Source organism: Dendrobates tinctorius, unplaced genomic scaffold, assembly GCF_039654945.1.
Source record: "Dendrobates tinctorius isolate UK_male_01 unplaced genomic scaffold, ASM3965494v1 ptg000173l, whole genome shotgun sequence".
NCBI classification, from domain to species: domain Eukaryota; kingdom Metazoa; phylum Chordata; class Amphibia; order Anura; family Dendrobatidae; genus Dendrobates; species Dendrobates tinctorius.
The window spans coordinates 3,736,566-3,760,299 of NW_027361840.1; the positions used below are offsets into that span (position 1 = coordinate 3,736,566).

A 23,734-nucleotide genomic window follows, 5' to 3' on the forward strand; every position below is an offset into this window, starting at 1 on the left:
TCATACACACCTCAGCTGCTGCAGAACCTCATAATGTATCTCAGCTGCTGCAGAACCTCATAATATACCTCAGCTGCTATCGTTGCCTTACATTGACAGAACGGCTTCTATTTCCGCATTGATCACTGACGTGTGATGTGCAGAGAGCAGTGACGGCGTGTAATGTATACGGCTTCCAGTGTTGTTTTGCCACAAGAGTAGGGATCTGACAGCCGTGGATGATTTACTCCGACATTGCGACATTTCAGAGGAAACCTACATTTAATATCCGGCTGGGGAAGATGTGACCAGGATGACTAGCCCAAGTGTCCATCCCCAGCGGCTTCTCTCTGCTCTGCTGCCCTACACTGACAGGTGTCCCCTGTGTGCAGTTCTGAAAGTTGACGTTGAGATGCCGCATCCTAAATGTCGTAGAGAAAATGTAAAAATCCATAAAGAAATCTCTGGAGAGGAGACATATCACTGTCACATTGAACATATGAGATTAATTAGAATTGGGGAAGTGAGAGAGAGCTGACACTTCAGCCTTTATTGAAGTAAGGACCTCCTGTGGGGACCAGGTAGTTAAACAGGAATCTGTTCTGGGAACCAGCCGCCTAGACTGGGATTTAATTGCACAGAGGTGGAGACGTACACTTCCAATGCAAGAGCTTCCTCTGTTCAAAAGGCTTGTCTGAGACGCAGCCACTAGCCAGTGATGAATATTGAGGTTTGCATCGATCTGATAGTTATGGGAGATATATTTTCGGCATTGTGGTAGAGGGACGAATATAACTCACATCACAGTAAGGTCCATTTTCCTACAGAGTACCTCCCTCCGCCAAGCTCTGAGCCATCTCTGTGGCCAGGTTTAGTACTTATTCTTTCGTTATGCCTTTTCATTTTATGCAATTGTATATATATTGTTTTGCTCACATTTTGTATATTTTTATAAACACTGCCTATATTTCCAGATTAAATACCGTATATACTCGTGTACAAGCCAAGATTTTCAGCACATGTATTTGTGCTGAAAACACCCCCCTTGGCTTATACATGAGTCATTGTCCAGAAAGCCAGCGGTGGAGGAGGAGGGTAGCGGTGGAGCAGCGGCAGGAGCTGGCGGCTGTGACATCATACTCGCCTTCCTCCCGCCCTCGCTGAACTCCTTGCATCTCTGTTGTCCCGGCACAGCAGCTCTTCCTGTGTTCAGCGGTCACGTGGTTCCGCTCATTAAGGTAATGAATATGCATGCGTCTCCACTCCCATAGGCGTGGAGCACATATTCATTACTTTAATGAGCGGTACCACGTGACCAATGAACACAGGAAGAGCTGCCGCGCCGGGACAACGAAGATGCATGGACATGCAGCAACGGCGCAAGGAGGACTGGGGAGGATGGAGGAGGACGGGGGAGTACGGGGCTAGCTGAGCGAAACCATGCATAAAAGGATGGGATGGGGAAGCCAAGCTACGCATACAAGATGGGACAGGGGACCGGGGGAGCCATGCATACAACGAGGGGACTGGGGGAGCCATGCATACAACAGGAGGGGAGCCAAGCATACAACAGGGGGACCCACACAGAGCAGGACAGGACAGGGGGAGCCACACATAGCAGGACAGGGATGAGGGGACAATGCATACCCAGCTCGAGTCAATAAGCTTACCCCGTTTTTCGTGGCAAAATTAGGTGCCTCGACTTATACTCGGGTCGGCTTATACTTGAGTATATACGGTATATAAAATGTAATAGCTTTGTTCCTTTCCCTCTGTAAACCACACCCTGAAGCCATACGCAACCTATAACGGGCGTCCAATCAGCCTGTATAAGTGATTGGTGATGGAAGCTAGTTGTTCTTTTTGTTTTCTGTTGAGCAGTGACTATACCGAGGTGTGTGTGTATATATATACTAGCTGAAGAGCCCGGCGCTGCCCGGGCATAGTAAATAACTGTGGATAGTTATAACAAATTATAATTATCCTCCATCCCATAGTCCCGTGCCCATATACCCATCATACATATCCACCATCCCATAGGCCCGTGCCCATATACCCATCATGCATATCCTCCATCCCATAGTCCCATGCCCATATACCCATCACACATCCTTCATCTCATAGTCCCATGCCCATATACCCATCATACATATCCTCCATCCCATAGTCCCGTGCCCATATTCCCATCATACATATCCGCCATCCCATAGTCGAGTGCCCATATACCCATCACACATCCTTCATCTCATAGTCCCATGCCCATATACCCATCATACATATCCTCCATCCCATAGTCGATTGCCCATATACCCATCACACATCCTCCATCCCATAGTCCCATGCCCATATACCCATCACATCATTCATCTCATAGTCCCATGCCCATATACCCATCATACATATCCTCCATCCCATAGTCCCGTGCCCATATACCCATCATACATATCCGCCATCCCATAGTCGAGTGCCCATATACCCATCACACATCCTTCATCTCATAGTCCGGTGCCCATATACCCATCATACATATCCTCCATCCCATAGTCCCGTGCCCATATACCCATCATACATATCCGCCATCCCACAGTCCTGTGCCCATATACCCGTCATACATATCTGCCATCCCATAGTCCCGTGCCCATATGCCTGTCATACATATCCTCCATCCCATAGTCCAGTGCCCATATACCCATCACACATCCTCCATCCCATAGTCAACCATTATGACATCATAATGAGGGGCGGGGCTTGACGCGCACACACTTTTTCCCCAGTATGTAGATAGGGGCAAAATTGCTTGGTGAATTGGAACGCGCGGAGTTAAAACTTCGCCTCACAACATAGCTTAGGACGCTCTCGGGGTTCAGACGTGTGACTGTGCCAAATTTTGTGGCTGTAGCTGCGACGGTGCGGATGCCTATCCCGGACACACATACATACATACACACTTTGAGCTTTATATATTAGATATATATATATACAGTACAAACCAAAAGTTTGGACACACCTTCTCATTCAAAGAGTTTTCTTTATTTTCATGATTATGAAGATTGTAGATTCACCCTGAAGGCATCAAAACTATGAATTATCACATGTGGAATTATATAATTAGCAAAAAAGTGTGAAACAACTGAAAATATGTCTTATATTCTAGGTTCTTCAAAGTAGCCACCTTTTGCTTTGATTACTGCTTTGCACACTCTTGGCATTCTCTTCGAACATGCGCGGCTCCGCTCCGTACACCTCGTACACGCGCGGCTCCGCTCCGTACACCTCGTACACGCGCGGCTCCGCTCCGTACACGTCGTACACGCGCGGCTCCGCTCCGTACACGTCGTACACGCGCGGCTCCGCTCCGTACACGTCGTACACGCGCGGCTCCGCTCCGTACACGTCGTACACGCGCGGCTCCGCTCCGTACACGTCGTACACGCGCGGCTCCGCTCCGTACACGTCGTACACGCGCGGCTCCGCTCCGTACACCTCGTACACGCGCGGCTCCGCTCCGTACACCTCGTACACGCGCGGCTCCGCTCCGTACACCTCGTACACGCGCGGCTCCGCTCCGTACACCTCGTACACGCGCGGCTCCGCTCCGTACACCTCGTACACGCGCGGCTCCGCTCCGTACATTTCGTACATGAACAACTCTGCTCTGCACACCCCATACACACGCGGCTCCGCTCCGTACATTTCGTACACACGCGGCTGCGCTCCGTACACGTCGTACATGCACAACTCTGCTCCGCACACCCCATACACACGCGGCTCTGCTACGTACAACTGGTACACACACGGCTCCGCTCCGTACACCCTGTAAACCCCTCCTCAACGTGCACACAAACTTCCCCTCATCCAGCAGCATGACAACCAGCACAGCAGAGTCCTCCACACACTGAGGCCCCTGATCATGTGACCCCTGACTCCTCCCCTCCTGTGACCTCATCACAGGCCCTGTGCACACAGAGCAGCCATCGCTTCAAGCCAATAGCAGCCTGGCAGCGGCTGCAGCTCCGCGGTAGATGGCCCCTGCTTGGGTGTTGCAATATGGCGGTCGGCTCTGTCACTGCTTCCGGCCGTGGTGGATTGTGGGATAGCGACGCAATCGCCGGAAGCTGTGACAGAGCCGATTGGCAGTTATATAGTAGATATATTTATGTACACACATACACACATATATATATATATTCTAGGCGCTGGAATCGGAAGTGTATATACCGTACCGTCACTGTGAGGTCCCAATATCCGGCGCAGTAGTGGAGGCAGCGGTGGCCTCGTCCATCACTCGTCAGACAGCTGCGTTTTGTCCTGGTGATTGGAGGCAGCAGAATTCCTCTGACAAACTGGTGGCAGCGGTGCGATCTGCGTGATTTCTTCGATGTCATCCATGACACTGAGGTCGGTGTGTAATGCTGCTGGATCGAGCGTCTCCGGCTTCTGTCAAATGAAAAACAGAACAATAAGAGAAGCAGGAGGAGACGTCAGCCGGAGCACAAGTCTGCAAATCGAACCATCACCTGACGGCCGCAAAATCCTGGCATAGCGCATGTTACACACCTTTAGGATTCATCATGTCCGTGTCAACTTGCAGAATTACAGACATGTAAATGACACCTACACATAATATTATATCCTATATATCACACGACGCGCATATGTGGCGCCCCTGAGGCTCAGTCGCCACATAGTTACTGCACCTTTTCCTCTTGAGGTGTGGTACCCCACCATCCTGGTAAGTTGGGAACTCCTTTCCACACTTCAACACCTGCACCCACACACAGGATAGTTCAGCAAAGGACCAGATTGCAGCTCCATGCTTAGAGGGTAGCAGAGCACCTTTCGTGGGTCCTTGCTTCGTAACACGAGATGTGCTGGGAGGTGGGTGGAGTTTAGATTCATATAAAAGAAAGGGAAGGTTTAGAATTACAGATCAGTCTGGGGTGAGTCCCAGAGAGGTCAGTCTGACAGGAGATCAGTCTGGGGTGAGTCCCAGAGAGGTCAGTCTGACAGGAGATCAGTCTGGGGTGAGTCCCAGAGAGGTCAGTCTGACAGGAGATCAGTCTGGGGTGAGTCCCAGAGAGGTCAGTCTGACGGGAGGTCAGTCTGGGGTGAGTCCCAGAGGTCCCTGGAAGAAGGGATGGAAGAAGGAGTGCTGCAGCTGCCTCAGTGACCTGAGCCAGCTGGCACAGGAATGGAAAAAAGGAGAAAGACGTAGAACTGAAACCTAAAGCTTCCATAGGAAAGAAAGACAAGTACGGAACGAAGGAGTAAAGAGAACAGAGAGGAGGAGTGGGTTGGATAGGAACCCTGCCTATAGGTTTCTCAGCGCAAGGCCGGGGCCTGGTCCCCAAGGTTGGTTGGACACTTATGGTTCTGCAGCAGACACCGGTGGAGTAGTTGGCTGTAAATGCACTACTCCCATCCAAGACTTGGGACACAACAGCAACACGGATAGAGAGCCGGGATCCAGGAGCATCCCCGAGCAGGCTACAGCTGTCTGTCATACAAGTAGAGTTCTAGGAACATCTAGTAAGGAGGTATTCCAGGGTAACTAAGTACTGGAGTGCTTCACACCACAAGGCGCATTGGCGGAGTCGTTCAGGAAGGTACATGTTGGCGGAGTGTTGGAGAGGAGAGCCCTGACTTGCCCGGGAGGTTGATTGAGTCTCTACCCCGGAGGACACGGCACGGAGGCAAGCACCAGTGGGTACCACGAACTGTGAGTAAAGCTTTTAAACTGCAAGCCCTGGTGTCCTCCATTCATTCATCGCTAACACCTTCAGCACCGCTACATCTGGGTACCAACATCCCCACCATTCTGTGCCTCTCCTCATCCATTGCACCTACACTGCCCTGGGACTACAGCTCCACCTGTGGGGAGCTACACCATCTTTGCTGCACCACACCATCAGTCCCAGCGGATCTGCAAGCAGCGTTGGCTTACCATCTTACTTGCTAAGCACCACAGGTGGCGTCACGAACTATTAACCACAAACCACCATTGATATTTGGGCGCCCAGGGCCACGGACCGGGTCACCGCCACCGCTGTGACATCCCCCTGACACCGGCCCGGTACCGAGTACCCCACAGCCCTGGGAGGGTGATCCACATACTTGCTGTCTTGTGCTGACTAAATATATCTAGCTTCCCTGACTGCACTTCTGATGAGAGAAGCGGAGCTTGTCTAGTCAGCGCATGAGCGTCCGTTTGCTCTGTGACTTCTAGGAAACACTGACATCATGCATAGAGTTGAGCGAAACGGGTCGGCCAAATTCAGAATCCGCTGACTTTTGCTAAAGTCGGGTTTCACCGATCGAAACCCGATCATAGCGTGAGGTCGGCCATGAGGTCGCCGACTTGAGCGCCAAAATCGCGTTTCAAATAATGCTTCCAGTGCCTTTTCTCTGCCAATCATCAAGGACGCACACTGTGGGCAACGCGATTACGTCGGCAGCGGCCCCCACCATGTTAGGGTAGTTTCACACATCCAGATAATTCCGGTACCGGAAAAACCGGTACCGGAGCTATCCGTGTCCGTGTGGATATGTAGGCTATCCGTGTGACATCTGTGTGCTATCCCTATGTCCGTGTGTACCATCCGTGTGCTGTCCGTGTGTCCGTGTATTGGAAAAATTAGTTTCAATGTTAACCCTTTGACTTTTAAAAACGCACATGGATCGCACACGAACAGCACACGGACAGCATCCGTGTGCGGTACGTGTTTACACGGACCCATTGACTTGTATGGGTCTGTGTGATCCGTGCTGTTGCACAAAAACGGACATGTCAGCGTGTTTTACACACGGACACACGGTCCATGAAAACATGCTGACATCTGCATAGACACATTCATTAGAGTGTGTCAGTGTCTCCGGTACGTGAGAAAACTGTCACTGCACGTACCGGAGCCACTGACGTGTGAAACTGCCCTTAGATAAGGGCATGCAAGTGATTGGCTGGCTTTGTGTGGCATCACAGTGCCTACAAAAAGGCCGTCACCGCCGACCGCCATCTTACTTCTGCCGATCTTAGAACAGGGAGAGGTGCTGCTGCTGATTCTGAACAGCGTTAGGCAGGGAAGAAGAAAAAAAATAGCTTCTGCTGATAGCGCTTTTCACTCTAAGTTAGTGTGCAGTGAAAGGGGAGGATTTTTGTTGTGTGCAGCAGCGCTGGTGGTGATTAGGCTGCCTTATAAGGCTACCTGCTAGCTGCATTGCTGTGTGCACACTGCTGTTCAAACTGCTTTTTTCAAAGCACTCCAACTTTTATTATAATAATAATCTTTATTTTTATATAGCGCTAACATATTCCGCAGAACTTTACAATTTGCACATATTATCATCACTGTCCCCGATGGGGCTCACAATCTAAATTCCCTATCAGTATGTCTTTAAAATGTGGGAGGAAACCAGAGTACCCGGAGGAAACCCACGCAAACACGGGGAGAACATACAAACTCCTTGCAGATGTAGTCCTTGGTGGGATTCGAACCCAGGACCCCAGCGCTGCAAGGCTGCAGCGCTAACCACTGAGCAACCGTGCCACCCATAACTTTTATTATTTTGTTCTGCTCAGTTACCGAGCGTTCATTTTTTCACACACTACCATGTACCGGATGGTATCACGGACAAATACCAGCTATCTGTGTGTGACTCTGTTAAAAAAAAAAGAGATTTTCCATTTTTCCAGACCTACACAGTATAGAGCTGTCTGCTTTTCAAACAGTATTGTGTATATCTGCCGTTCGCATTACGGTCACATCTATACAGAGTCAGCGTGTGTGTGACACTCCGTAAATACATATACGGACATTTCCATTTCTCCATACACCGTATTGAGCTGTCCGATTCTCAAACAGTATTGTATATCTGCTGTTCGCATTAGTCACATCTATACAGAGTCAGCGTGTGTGTATGACACTCCGTAAATACATATACGGAGATTGTTAGTTTCACTAAAAACGTATACAGCTGTACACTTCTGATACCATATAGCTGCTTGTTGGATTACGGTCAAATACATACTGGTAGAGCGTCTGTGACTAACAAAATATATATGGAGATTTAATTTTTTTAATACATCTTACACAGCTGTACGCTCCTCATACAGTACCATCTCTCTTCTGGTATTTTTGGTACATTTTCCCAAACATGAGGTAGTATGGTGGAAGAGGCCACGGACGTGGGCAGGGGGGCGCAGCTGGTACTGATGGTGGTGGTGCATCGGCTGGTTCTGGCAAAAGCACATTAGCAGCTAAGGCAGGAGGTGTTGAGCCTGCGTCATCGTCTGGCCCAAGAAGGCCTTTAAGGTTCCCTTTTCTGTGAGTAGGTAAACTGCTTTTAAAGCCGGAGCATCAGGAACAGGTTTTGGCTTACATTGCCGAAACAGCCTCCAACTCTATTGCCTCCTCTTCTGAAGTTACAAAAACTGCTAGCACAGAGTCAGTGCAGGCCTCTGGTCAGTAACAACACCTTTCGTTGTGTCCTTCACCAACACCAAAAGTGAAGGATGCTGCAGCACACTCTTCAGATTACTCTATGGAGCTCTTTTCACATACCATGCCTAGGTTATGAAGTCAAATCCTGAATTCCCCAGTACAAGATGAATCTGACATGGAGTGCACTGATGCACAGCCACTGCTAGATGAATCTGCTGGTACATTCACCCACAGCACTACATTGCCCTCGCAGTCTACTGAGCCCGAATCAGACCCTGATGAAACTCAGGTGCCCCTTCCCGCATACTCTGCCAGCTTACACGGTGACACAGAGGAAGGTGCAGATGACATTGAAGACAAGGTCATGGATGACCCAGTTGTTGACCCGGATTGGCGTCCATTGGGGGAAGAGGGTGCTGGTGACAATAGGTCAGAACAGGAGAAGGATCCACAATAGGCATCGTCATCGCAGCAGCGGTTATCTGGCAGGCCCGTAGCTGTCAAAACACTTGGCAAGAAAACTAAAAGAGTTGCAGGACAGCTTGGCTAGACGGTCAAATTAGCACAGCGTGCAAGCCCTGAAAATTTGTACCATAGTAGGAAGAGTGCAGTGTTGCACTTTTTTGAACAAAATCCTACTGATGACGCAAAGGTTATCTGTAAGAAGTGCCGAAGGACCTTTAGCAGAGGGAAAAATCTAAGAAATTTGAATACCAGTTGCATGCTTAGACATTTAACCAACATGCACTTGCAAGCGTGGACGGACTACAAAAGCTCAGGTAGCACATGTGCACCTGCTCCGACAAGTTAGCCGGCAAAGCTCCAACGCTTCCCCCACTGTAAGGCCACCGCTAAGCACACCACCATCATGAAATGTTGAGGTGTCGTCGCTAGGCCAAACCAGTCAGGCAATCACAATATTTTCGTGAGGAAACACTGAATCTAGGCCATCAACACCCTCACCATCACAAACCCCTTCTCACTCCATCATGTCCAATGCTAGTTCCCCCATATGCAGCTCTCAAGTCCAGCTCACCCTACCAGACACTCTGAGTAGGACAAGAAAGTACTCATCCTCTCATCCGCGTACACTGGCTTTGAACGCCTACATTGCCAAACTGATCTCATTAGAGATGATGCCCTTCCGCCTGGTAGAAAGTGAAGCTTTCCCGAGAGCTCATGGCCTACACTGTCCCATGCTATGACGTACCCAGTCGGCACTTTTCTCGAAAAGCCATCCCTGCCCTCCACTGACATGTGAAAGACCACATTGTTCATGCACTAAAACAATCAGTGAGTGGAAAGGTGCACCTCACAATGGATGCATGGACCAGTAGGCATGGCCAGGGCCGTTACGTGTCCATCACTGCGCACTGGGTTAATGTGGTGGATGCAGGCTCCACAGGGGACAGCGGCGGTGGAACAGTGCTGCCTAGCCCATGGTATAGGAAACAGTTGGCTGTAGGTGTTCGACCCTCCTCCTTCTCCAGAAGCGAAAGCTCGTTGACAGAGCGCAGTCCCATGAGCACTCCATCCACATCTGTCAGTGTTGCACACGAGGTGTCCCACTATCGAACAGCTAGTGGTAAGCGGTAGCAGGCTGTTTTAAAAATGATGTCTTTGGGCGACAGTAGACACACCGCGGAGGTACTGGCCGACTACTTGCATCGACAAACTGAGTCATTGCTGGGCAGTCTACATCTTGATCCAGGCAAGGTAGTCAGTGATAATGGGCGGAATTCTGTGGTAGCCATAGCCCTTTCAAAACTCACACACATACCTTGCCTGGCTCACACCTTGAACCTGGTGGTGCAGTGCTTCCTAAATAATTATCCGGAGTTAACAGCCCTGCTCCATAAGGTGCGAAGACTGTGCTCGCACATCCGTCGCTCAAACGTCTACTCCAGTCGTATGCAGAAGCTGCAGCGATCACTCAACCTCCCCAAGCACCCCCTTATCATAGACCTTGCTACAAGATGGAACTCCACCATGCACATGGTTGAGAGGCTGTGCGAACAGAGGAAGGCTGTAATGCATTTGTGGAAGGATACACGGGCAGGCAGTTTGAGGGCAGCCATGGAATTGTCGGGTGTGCAGTGGTCAAAGCTGAAAGACCTCTGTAAAGTCCTTCAGTGTTTTGAGTAATGCACATGGCTGGTAAGCGCAGACGATGCCATCATAAGCATGAGCATACCACTTATGCGTCTGCTCATGCAGACTTTGACACACATTAAGGATCAGGTGTCCGCAGCTGAGGAGCAACAGGAGGAGGAGGATGGAAGCCTCGATGACAGTCAGCCATTGTCTGGTCAGGGAACTGGCATGAACGAGGTGGAGGAAGATGAGGAGGAGGATGAGGGGGATGATTATTTTGGGGAGGAGGATGCTTCTCAGGGGGCAAGAGAACATGTGGGCGTGCCAAGGTCAGGTACAGGGTTTGTGCGTGACTGGAGGGATGTGGATTTGCCAGAAAGTGCTCCTTCACCCACCACTGGCAGTGCAGCATTGACACCTGGAACATTGGCCCACATGTGTGACTATGCCTTGCGGATCCTAAAAAGGGACCCCCGCATTGCCAAAATGATGATGTCACGTCGCCGCCAGACTTGGGGCCTGCTGTTCCGGTCGCGGCCACTAGGAGGCGCCAGACCGCCACTTCATCGTCAGACTCAGGGACGGCTGTTCCTGCCTTGGCCACTGGGAGGGGCCGTGGTTCCGTCACATCAGACTCAGGGCCTACTGTCCCGGCTTTAGCCTCTAGGGGGCGCCGGTCTGTCACGCCTTTAAATTCGGGGTCTGCTGTTCTGGTTGCGGTCACTAGGAGGCGCCATGGCTCGCCCGTGAGTTATGGTGCTGACAGAGTAAGGGCACCTGCGCAGGCATCTGGTGGATGCAAGCTCCGCCCCTCTGTCAGTCATCAGAATGTTACTACATCACCATCCGGCCTGGTCCTGGGGGCGGTACTGATGACATCATCAGCCCAGGAACCTGTGAGGGGTGACCTGATCCCTCAAATACCTTGGGACTGGTCTTGCAAGCCGCCGGATATAGTCTTGGTTCCCCTGCATGCTACTTTGTGATACTATAGTTGATTCTGACTTTGACTCTGCTTCTGCCTAACGATTCTGTACCTCTGCTGCCCTCCTGGTTTATGACTCTGACCTTGGCCTGGACTTCTGACTCTGCTTCTGCCTAACGTTTTTTTACCTTGCTGCCCGACTGGTTTAGACCCGGATACTACCACGTTTTTGTCCTGTATTGGAACTCCCTTTCTGGCGACCGTCCTGCTCTGGCCACTGCTCCTATTTAGACAGCACGTCCTGGGCTCTGCTATAAATCCAGATCCCTGTATAGGGGTAAAGGGTATCAGTGTTTCTCGGGGTGTTGTCTGGCTGCAGCCCAGACCGCAGACGGACGTTACATTATATCCGGCCCAAAAATAAAACTGCTTCTTATGTATATTTCTAACATATGTGAAGGCAGTTTCCCTGAACTTTTTTTTTCCTTTCTCCTGACTGAGCTGATTGTTGGCCTGAACACCTGTTGCACTGCACTGCTTGGAAGATCACTCTCATTCTCCTGCACAAGCATGCTGCTGTCTGGAATCTTCAGGGAGAGAGCTATACGTCAGAGATCCATGCTCCTGGGACGTCGCCCTCTGGGCAACCACTCTGGCTATGGTTGTCCAGAGGCTCAGGTATTGCCCGCAGATGCAGCGAAAGTTTTATTACCTATCTCAGTTTTATATGGTCAGAAAACTCTCTGTTTAAACGCGTATGTGGATAGTGGCTCAGAAGGAAATTTTATGGATTCTTTGACTGCTAGGGATCTGGGTGTACCATTACTAAAACTTAATGCCCCTATTAAAACCACGGCAATTAATGGCACATCTATCATTCAGGAGGGGGTTAAGTTTGTTACTGCACAAGTTGCTATGTCTGTGGGAGCCTTACACACTGAGCTTGTCATTTTTTGTGATGGACAATTTATCCTCTGCAGTTATTCTGGGTATGCCGTGGCTACGCCAGCATAATCCTGTCATCGACTGGCACTTGGGTGACGTTGTACGCTGGAGTCCACAGTGTCAGGAAAATTGCATATCCTTAGCAGTAAACCAAGTTAAGGTTAAAACCCCCCACATACCATTTGCCTTCAGAGATTTTGAGGATGTCTTTTCTATTGCAGAATCTGAAAAGCTACCCCCTCACAGAGAGTATGATTGCCCTATAGACCTGATTTCAGATGCCCGTCTCCCGAAAGGGAGAATATTTAATCTCTCAGGTCCAGCGCGTCAGGCTATGAATGAGTATATAGCGGACAGCTTAAAAAAAGGGTTTATTAGACCGTCCATTTCACCAGTTGGAGCTGGGTTCTTCTTTGTAGAAAAGAAAGATGGTGGTCTCAGACCCTGCATTGATTACCGGGAGTTGAATGCAATCACCATAAAGAACCAGTACCCGCTTCCACTCATCCCTGATCTTTTTAATCAGTTAATGGGAGCCCGATGGTTTACTAAGCTTGACCTCCAGGGAGCATACAATCTAGTCCGCATAAGAAACGGTGATGAGTGGAAAACGGCCTTTAATACACCTCTTGGCCACTTTGAGTACCTTGTAATGCCGTTCGGACTCAGTAACACACCTGCCGTGTTCCAGCACTTTGTAAATGACATTTGCAGGGACATTTGTGGGGTGTATGTCGTCATGTATTTAGATGACATTTTGATTTACTCTGCTGACCCTGTGACACATGCTCAGCATGTTCGCTCTGTACTGCAGAGACTGCGAGAACACTCCCTGTTTGCTAAACTGGAGAAATGTGTTTTTTTTGCAGAGGAGGTACAATTTTTAGGATACATGGTTTCAAGCAAAGGCTTCCGTATGGATCCTGCCAAGATCCAACCTATTAAAGCTTGGGTGCAACCCAAGTCGCTAAAAGCGCTGCAGCGATTTTTAGGGTTTGCAAACTATTACCGAAAATTTATCAGGGGTTTCTCTGAAATTGCTAAACCACTCACGGATTTGACCCGAAAAGGGGCAAACGTGACCAATTGGAACCCAGAGGCATTCAGGCTTTTGCTACGTTAAAAGAGTGCTTTGTAGCCAACCCAGTTTTGGTTCAACCTGATCTGGACCGCCCGTTTATCGTAGAGGTGGATGCCTCTGAGGTCGGAGTGGGAGCAGTGCTGTTGCAAGGCACTGCATCACTCACTCAGCTTCCCCCATGTGCCTTTTTCTCCCGCAAATTCTCTGCCACTGAGAAAAATTACGATATAGGTAATCGGGAATTATTGGCGATCAAATGGGCCTTCGAGGAATGGTGCCACTTCCTTGAAGGCGCAAAACATAAGGTCACTGTGATTACAGATCACAAGAATCTGACTTACCTGGAGTCAGCTAAAAGATTAAATCCTAGACAAGCGAGGTGGGCCTTGTTCTTCTCTAGGTTTAATTTTTTAATCACCTTTCGTCCTGGTACTAAAAATGTGAGGGCTGATGCCCTCTCTCGAAGTTTCTGCCCCTCACAGGCTGAGGACTCGGAGCCAGTTCCAATACTGGCCAATGGGATTGTTGTGTCGGCCGTGTCTCTGGACCTTCTGGAGGAGATCCGTAGATCCCCAGAACCAGCCCCTGATTCGACGCCCCCCCCAGAAATTGTTTGTCCCAGCGCCATTTCGCCTACAAGTTTTGAAAGAGCCGCACGACTCTGTCCTGGCAGGCCATCCTGGGGTCAATAATACCGCCAGACTTGTGACTAGGAATTTTTGGTGGCCAACGGTAGTTAAGGACTGTAAGGATTATGTACTAGCTTGTGAAATCTGTGCTCGCGCCAAGTCCCCTCATAATCGGCCTGCCGGCTGGCTCCAGTCCTTGCCCGCTCCAGAAAGTCCATGGACCCACATCTCCATGGACTTCATTACCGACTTACCACCCTCAGAAGGGAAGACATGTATCTGGGTTGTGGTGGACAGGTTCAGTAAGCAATGTCATTTCGTTCCCCTCTCTGGTTTACCTAATTCAGAAACCGTGAGTAAGCTGTTTATTGTTCATGTAATACGACTGCATGGCACTCCAGAGAATATCGTGTCCGACCGAGGTGCCCAGTTTGTTTCTAAATTCTGGAGGGCATTCTGCAAACGGATTGGTATTGAATTATCCTTCTCCTCCGCTTACCACCCTGAGACCAATGGTCAAACGGAGCGTATCAACCAGGCTCTAGAGCAATATCTTCGCTGCTATGTCTCGGAACATCAGTCCGATTGGGCGGAACATCTCCCATTAGCTGAATTCGCTCTAAACAACCAATACCAGGAATCTATCAAAACCACCCCATTCTTCTGCAATCATGGTTTGCACCCACGTTTTGGTTCATTTTCGGCCAAGATGTCGGAGCTCCCGGGAGTAGAGAATTCCATACGTCACTTAAGGACAATCTGGTCAGAGGTGAACACTAACTTGAAAGGGTCCCAGGAGAGGGAAGGCTTCGGCCACAAATAAACGGAGGTCCACGGGGCCGCACCTAGGAGTTGGGGACAGAGTTTGGCTGTCTACCAAAAACATTAAGCTTAAGGTGCCATCTGCCAAACTGGGCCCCAGGTTTATTGGTCCGTAAGAGATTTTAGAGGTAATTAATCCGGTAGCCTTTCGTTTAAAGCTCCCGCAGTCGTTTAAAATACCTAATGTTTTCCATAAATCCCTCCTCAAGGTGTACCGCTCCCCAATTCATCCTATCCAGTCCCCTCCTCCTCCAGTTTTGGTCAAGGGTGCCTTGGAGTACGAAGTCCAGGGTATCCTTGATTCCCGTTTAGTAAGAAAGTCTGTACAATATTTGGTGCATTGGAAGGGCTACGGCCCAGAGGAGAGGTCCTGGGTCCCCGCTAGTGACATCCATGGAAAAGGGTTGATTAGAAGGTTTCACCTCCTTCACCCTGACAAACCGGGTTTTGAGGGTCCGGAGGCCCCTCTTGGAGGGGGGGTACTGTCACGTCGCCGCCAGACTTGGGGCCTGCTGTTCTGGTCGCGGCCACTAAGAGGCGCCGGACCGCCACTTCGTCGTCAGACTCAGGGACGGCTGTTCCTGTCTTGGCCACTGGGAGGGGCCGTGGTTCCGTCACATCAGACTCAGGGCCTACTGTCCCGGCTTTAGCCTCTAGGGGGCGCCGGTCTGTCACGTTGCCTTTAAATTTGTGGTCTGCTGTTCCGGTTGCGGTCACTAGGAGGCGCCATGGCTCACCCGTGAGTTATGGTGCTGACAGAATAAGGGCACCTGCGCAGGCATCTGGTGGACTCACGCTCCGCCCCTCTGTCAGTCATCAGAAGGTTACTACATCATCATCTGGCCTGGTCCTGGGGGCGGTACTGATGACATCATCAGCCCAGGAACCTGTGAGGGGTGACCTGATCCCTCAAATACCTTGGGACTGGTCTTGCAAGCCGCCGGATATAGTCTTGGTTCCCCTGCATGCTACTTTGTGATACTATAGTTGATTCTGACTTTGACTCTGCTTCTGCCTAACGATTCTGTACTTCTGCTGCCCTCCTGGTTTATGACTCTGACCTTGGCCTGGACTTCTGACTCTGCTTCTGCCTAACGTTTTTATACCTTGCTGCCCGACTGGTTTAGACCCGGATACTACCACGTTTTTGTCCTGTATTGGAACTCCCTTTCTGGCGACCGTCCTGCTCTGGCCACTGCTCCTATTCAGACAGCACCTCCTGGGCTCTGCTATAAATCCAGATTCCTGTATAGGGGTAAAGGGTATCAGTGTTTCTCGGGGTGTTGTCTGGCTGCAGGCCAGACTGCAGACGGACGTTACAGATGAGGGATGACGACTACTGGTTGGCCAGCATCCTCGATCCACACTATAAAGGCAAATTACACAACATCATGCCACAGGAGAACTTAGAGCTAATATTGGCTAAGAAACAAGCAGCTCTGGTAAACAAGTTGTTTGAGGCATTCCCAGCACACAGCAGCGGAGCTGGTTCTCCCACGAGCCGTAGTGGGCAAAATAGAAGAGGTGTTCGTGGTGCACCCAGCCAAACTGGCATTGGAGACAGGGGTTTCCTGACCATGTTGTGGAATGATTTCTCAAGTCCCGTGCACACGACAGCTAATACAGAATCTATTGCAAGTGACAGGAGACAGCAGTTGTCAACTATGGTTACAAACTACTTCACCTCCCATATCGAGGTTCTCCCTCACAGGTCATTCCCATTTGACTATTGGGCCGCTAAACTGGACACCTGGCCTTAATTGGCACAATATGCCTTACAGGAGCTCGCTTGCCCTGCTGGTAGTGTGTTATCTGAAAGAGTCTTCAGTGCTGCTGGCTCAATCCTGACAGAAAAAAGGACCTGTCTGTCAACCCAAAATGATGATCTAACCTTCATTAAAATGAACCATGCATGGGTTTAAAAGATTTTGTCCCACCTTCCCCTGATAACACATAGGTTGCCAGAAAAAAGGCTCGCTTTTGTCCTCCTCTTCCTCTGACTTCTCCAATTCCTCCATTTGCAGCAGCTGAAAGTCCAGCCTACACATCAACATATGCCATTTTTTAAACCACCCGAAATGGGCTGCCCCCCCCCTACCCCAGGCCCGGGGTCAACACCTGCCGCACCCGGGCAAGTGCTGTTGCCCTGAACAGGTATGTGGCCCCACCCTTGGGCGACAGGACTGGCACAGGGCCTCTCATAGTACAATAAAGTGTCTCTGATGGTGGGGGGCCCACTCGCCGTCAGGAACACTGGCGTACTATGAGGGGCCCTGTGCCAGTACCGGCGCCCACGAGTGGGTCCCCCCTGCTTGCTCAGGGGCACAGCACTTGCAATACTTACCTCTCCCTGCTCCACTGCCATGATGTCTTCCGCCTTTCCTGACAGTGACATTCAGGTTACAGAGCGTAATGACATCACATCTGTATGCCCTCTACCGAAACAGTACAAGTGCAGAGAGCTTTAAAATGGCAATGCTGAGGAATCCAGAGTAGAGCAGTGCCCAGCGAGGAGAGGTATTTAATTTTTTAAAATGTTCGGAGCATTTTTTGGGGAGCAATACACACTGGAGAATTCTTTATGGGGCCCATCATACACTGGAGCATCATCCATTTGGCCCATCATATACTGGAGTATTCCAAATGTGGGACATCAGACACTGGAGCAGCATTTACGTGGCCCATTATACACTGGAGCATTAGAAATGGGGCCCATTATATATGGACTCTATGGAGCATTATTTGGGCCCATAAGACGGAGCATCATCCATGGGGACCAACATATACTGTAGCATTATGTGGAGCTCCTCATATGCTGTATGGAACCAATTATTCTGTATGGAGAAATATATGGGGCTCATTATTCTGTATGGCGCACAATGTGGTGGCCATAATACTGTATGGAGTAATATACTGTCCGTTTTTTGAGCTATTGTAGAATTTAAAATAGATATCAGTCATGTCATGTAAGCAGTGAAGTATTTTTCATTGTACTATACCTATATTTCTGTGCTGTATCGGAGCATCATGAATTGTGGTATGTCTTAAAGGGCGCACTGACACTCTTTGGCCCTGGGCACACAAAAACCTGGAGCCAGCCCAACCCCCCACAACTTTAGCCAAATAACCAACAGTTTTCGATGCATAACTATTATTATAAAGTAAATTAAGGTTGACAAGCTTAAGTAATAAGAATTGATGTCGTTGGCATTGAAATGGGCACTGTAGGTGTGTTTACCGTCCTCCAATCCCTGCTAACTTTGCTTCCCCATTGACTTGCATTGGGTTTCGTGTTTCAGTTGGACCCCGACTTTTCCCTATAGTCGGCCGATTTAGTTCGACCCGACTTTTTAGAAAGTCGGGTTTCATGAAACCCGACTCGACCCGAAAAAAGGCAAAGTCGCTCATCTCTAATCATGCACACTGCATGCCGTCACAATTCAGCAGACTAGAGACTATAGAATGACTGACTGCAGACTTTTGTGTCAAGCCTGGACAACCCCTTTCATGCAATCCACCCCCCCACCCCTATATGGCCCCCATTTTGTTTCCAAATTAACTTGATGTGGGCTTTGGGAAAATGGTCGCCGAAGGCGGCACATGTGCACATTGAGACCTTGAGCCTGCAGGAAAGCTTGAACTACTTTTGACCTTGATTGGAGGTTTTCCACCATCCGGACTATTTACTGCATTAAAACCTTTCATCAATCTCTCTCTGCCGTCCACATGCAGGGATATTAGCTACAGTGCCATGGGTTGTAAACTTCTTGATTATGTTACGCACTGTGGACAAAGGAACATGAAGATCTCTGCAGATGGACGTGTAACCTTGAGATTGTTGATATTGTACAACAATTTTGGTTCTCAAGTCCTCAGACAGTTCTCTAACTGTTCTTCATGCTCAGTGTGGCACACACAGACACACAATGCAAAGATTGTGTCAATTTTTCCCCTTTTTAGCTGCTTTCAGGTGTGATTTTCATATTGCCCTCACCTGTCACTTTCCACTGGTGAGTTTGAACGAGCATCACATACTTGAAACGAAGAGTTGTTTACCCACCATTTTCTATAAAATAATTTATATTGTGTAAAAGCGGCAAAACATAAAACAATATATAAATGTGGTATCGCTGTAATCGTACTGACAAAAAAACAATTCCGGTATACCTCTTTTTTTGTACATTCTGCCTAACAAAAATCAGAATAGAAAGTGGTCAAAAATGTAATTCGCCCGAAAATGGTACCAATAAAAACGTCAACTCGTCTTGCAAAACACAAGTCCTCACATGACTTTGTCAGCAGAAATATAGAAAAATTATAGCTCTCAAAATGTTGTGATGCAAAAACTTGCTTTGCAAAATAAGTATCTTTTAGTGTGACAACAGCCAAACATAAAAAAAAGTCTAAATCTGGTATCGCTGTAAACGCACCGACCCGAAGAATAAAGTAGTATAATCACTTATACCACACGAGGAAAGGCATGAAAAAAAATTAAATAAAACCAATTCTTCACCTGCTGTTGATTTGTTAATTCTGCTTCCCAAAGAACGTAGTGTTAGGCTGTGTGCACACGTTGCATCTTTTTAGCGTTTTCGCAGCGTTTTTCCACTGCGGAAACACCGCAAAGACACTATGAAAATGCACCCCATGCAATCCTATGGGATTCCGCATTGATGTGCTAATGCTGCGGATTTTTCCGCTGCGGAATCGCATAGCGGAAAAATACGCAGCATGTTCATTCTTTGTGCAGAATCTTGGCGATTCAGCACCCATAGGATTGCATTGAAATGCTCACTTTGCACATGTGGCTATGCCCACGATGCGTAAAGTGAGCGCTTCATGTGCGGATGGTACCAGGGTCTGGAGGAGAGGAGACTCTCCTCCATGCCCTGGGTACCATAATCCTGTAAAAAATAGTATATCCCTATTTTTTATTTTAATTCTTACCCTCCGGCTGCCCACGGAGTCCTTCCCGCCTCTCACCACACTGCCAGCATCTTCCGGTCCCATTGATGCTTTGTGCGAATGGCCTGAGATGACGTCACGCTCTCTCGTGGATTTCCTTGCCACTTGATGAGGTACTGCAGCTGATTCCTGCGGATCCTGGAGTCCAGGATCTTCTCCAAAACAAATTGTTCATGTCCATCCATTAACATAGGCTGAGGAGGAGGTGCAATAAGACCCTGATACAGGGAGACTGTCATGATTTGTAGTTTTGCCCTGTCCTGTATTTTGTATAATATGTCATTTAAATTTTCTCTGGTTGTATTTGCTGTAAATTAACCATGTCTCCTTCCCCCAATACTTTGCAATGTCTTGTGATGTATCTGGACCATAATCTAATTTAGGCTTGTGTCAACAGCTAGTGGAACTTTGGCTATTGTTTTGCTAAGCAGAAGATAACCTACAATACACATCCTGTAGACTAAGTGGAGCCCTTACATTTCTAGAATCTTCTGATGGACCAAACCATTGAATAGTAGGTGTGACTCCTACCCCCCTTCAGATGGGCTGATCCCAAGAGCCCTGACAATACACTCTTGTTTTAAGATCAGTTGTGATTTGAGTGCGGACATCGAAGAAATCACGAACTGAGTTGAGGCCAGCTCGTGACGTCCGTGGGATTGGGTGGAATCCTGTGGACTATTGCAAGGATTATTGTCATCGTATCTGGCACAAGGACTATCGTGAGGTGACCGGATTTGTTTCCATTGTGTGGACATATTGTGGACTTCTCATGGACTCCAAGGACATTATGGATATTTGATGTTGTATGCTCCCTGCCTTAATAAATCTCGTTGGATCGTCCCTCGGCCTGTTGGCCCTTCTTGCTCTGTCGTATACCCCGTCACAGAGACACAGGTTTTAATAAGGAGACATAGAACACAGGATGTACCTTCATAGTCCTTAGCAACTTCAGACGGCAGGCAACAGAGCTCACGATCCCAGAGATCTTGAAAGGACCAATGAATTTTTGTCCCAGCTTCTGTGACGGAACATTCAGTTTTAAATTCTTTGTGGATAACCACACAGAGTCTCCTACATTAAACATAGGTGCAGGTCTCCGGAACTTATCGGCAGATCTCCTGTATCGCTCCTGTGCTGTAGATAGCGATTCTATCAGAGTTTCCAGATTTTGTCTCATCCTTGCCACCCTCTCCTCTACTGCAGGCACTGGAGCATCAATCAGGGTCTGGGAAGAATACTAGGATGAAAACCCAAATTGGCAAAGAAGGGTGTAACCTTAGTGGATGCATTCTGCGAGTTATTATAGGACAACTCTGCTAAAGGAAGCAACTTCAGTCATCCTGCGTTTGGTTGATATAACACCGAAGGTACTGCTCCAAAGTCTGATTAGTCCACTCCGTCTGCCCATTGGTCTGCAGGTAATATGCTGAGGACAGACAGACGTTGATACCAAGTGCAGAACAGAATCCTTTCCAGAATCTGGAGGTAAACTGCACTCCCCGATCAGAGATCTTGTCTGGAACTCCATGCAGGTGGAACACATTCTGAATGACTAGCTCAATCATCTCCTTAGCTAAGAGGGAAGACCAGTGCAAAGAATGAAGTGAGCAGCCTTTGTAAGGCGATCTACCACCTCCAAAACAAAATTCTTTCCCCCATAGGTGGGTAATTCCACTATAAAGTCCATCGAAATAGACCCCCAAGGGTGAGAGGGAACGGGTAGTGGTTGCAGCAATCCCGTAGGTGATACACGAGGAGTCTTAAAGCTTGCACATACTTCACAAGAGAGAACGTAGCTCTTCATGTCCTTCAGATAGGTAGGCCACCAAAAAATACCAGCCAACTTAGAGTCATGGACAAACTTGAGGAACAGCAGCCTTACGAACTCTGGAATGTATAAATGTTGATCCCGAACCCACATATAGTTCTTGAGAACCAGGTTAACATCATCAGTAGGGTTAGCAAGGAATGGATCTGCGTCATAGTCCTCCTTAATAGTCTTCCATAAGTCCTTTTTCTGGATGACTCTGACAAAGTTGACTCAGACAAAATGGTTGTCACGCTTGCGCCTTGGCTGAATGGCACGAGCCAGGGGGTTTGTGACCCCACTGTGCCACAAAGCAGACTACCCTGGAAGGGGCGTGACTACGACAGCTACCTCGGTCTTCACTGGAGCCTCTGATGGTGAGGTCAGGCTTGTGCGGCAGATAGCTGTCGGGTGCCACTCCAGGGTGGTGTCTGGCTATGGCTGCTGGTCCCACTCGGGGCAAGTCACCTTGACAGAAGCTATAGACAGGCAGGCAGGTAGACACGACAGGCACGGCTGAGACACTGGGCAAGCAGGTACGGCTTGGAGACACAGGGCAAGCGGGCACAGCTTGGAGACACAGGCAAGCGGGAACGGCTTGGAGACACAGGGCAAGCGGGCACAGCTTTGAGACACAGGACAGGTGGGCACGGCTTGAGGCACATGACAGACTGGCGTGATATGAGAAGGGACAGGTAGGGACCTGTTCACACAGCAGGTGCAGGTGTAGGCAGGAGGGAGTGGTGTATGTTGGAACAGGATTTGGACCTGTTCACACAGGAGGTGCAGGTATGGTTATAGGCAGGAGTGCGGAGTAGGTGGAGCCGCAGGAGTGCGGAGTAGGCGGAGCTGCAGGACTGCGGAGTAGAGCTGAACCACAAGGTCTGTGGAGAAACTGCAGCAAGAAGTTCTGCAACAACAGAGAAGACAGAGCGGCAAGGGTGCAGATGCACAGACAGAGCGGCAAGGGTGCAGATGCACAGACAGAGAAGCAATGGTGCAGATGTACAGACGGAGCGGCAAGGGTGCATGTTATGATTGAGTCACCGAGGAGGAAAAAACAAAACACAAGATCAGCCCAGAAAATCAGAGAGGTTTGAAACTAGCGGATTGCAGACCCCTAATCCTATCACACAACTAGCAGTAGCCGTGGAGTGTTCCTACGGTGATCCTTGACACCTCGTCACAGCCGGAGATCTAAATAAGCCTAAAGAGAGAAAAAGGAAAACTGACTGCCCCAGTGCAGACCCCAAAGCAATAGGCAGCCCCCAACATATAATAATGGTGAAACAAGATGAAAACACTAACACAGATAGAAAGATAGGTTGAGCCAACGATGGGGCCCAAGCTAACTAAAAATGACAGGACAGAAAAGCTGCTGTCTGCAATCCGAGAAAACCCTGCTAAAAATTTTCCCAACACAACTGATAAGCAAAAAGGACCCTGAAGTCACTAGACTTCAAACCCTATATCAGCACTCAGAATATTCTGAAAGCAGAGCAAAAGAGAACACTGATCAAGGAATAAGAATCAAGCACATCCCCGGCCGGGGATGGCTGAACTCAAAAAACAAGGTAAACAAAACCAAAACTAATAAGTTCTATAGCAGAACAAAAACTTATCTTTGGGAAGCAGGAATCAGTCTAGTCTCCAAGAATCCAGCAGAGAAATCACCAGCAACTCAGCAAGGCGTCGGCTGCCTTATATCCAGTCTGAAGTTTCCGTTTCCCAGTCACAATCCACCTGGTCAGGTGTTTGGTTTCTTTCATCCAAATCAGCCTCAGTACCTTCCTTCACCAGAAGAGGGAGATCCTCGGACACAAAACGTGAACAGATGAGCTCACAACAGTACCTCCCCCTTGAGGAGGGGTCACCGAACCCTCATCCAAGCCTCCAGGACAATCAGGATGAGCCCGATGAAAAGCATGCACCAATCTTTCGGCATGAATATCAGAGGCAGAGACCCAGGAATTATCCTCCTGACCATAACCCTTCCACTTAACCAAATACTGGAGTCTCCTTCTAGCTAGATGGGAATCCAGTATC

The 23,734-nt window shown here is 49.0% G+C and overlaps 1 protein-coding gene and 1 long non-coding RNA gene across 8 annotated transcripts in view; one reads left to right on the forward strand and one right to left on the reverse strand.

Annotated features, from left to right (window-relative positions):
- LOC141053973 (uncharacterized) overlaps positions 1-23,734 on the reverse strand; it is a 165,403-nt gene that overhangs the window by 57,625 nt on the left and 84,044 nt on the right. For 5 of the 7 annotated variants that reach the window (XR_012221305.1, XR_012221301.1, XR_012221302.1 and 2 more), the window contains one exon: positions 4,203-4,416. This is a non-coding gene — a long non-coding RNA (uncharacterized lncRNA). Of the gene's footprint in view, positions 1-2,986; positions 3,043-4,202; positions 4,417-23,734 lie in introns of all 7 variants that reach the window. The other 2 variants (XR_012221303.1, XR_012221304.1) reach the window with 1 other exon arrangement.
- LOC141053958 (uncharacterized) overlaps positions 1-23,734 on the forward strand; it is a 50,772-nt gene that overhangs the window by 869 nt on the left and 26,169 nt on the right. The gene's annotated exons all lie outside the window — the stretch shown is intronic.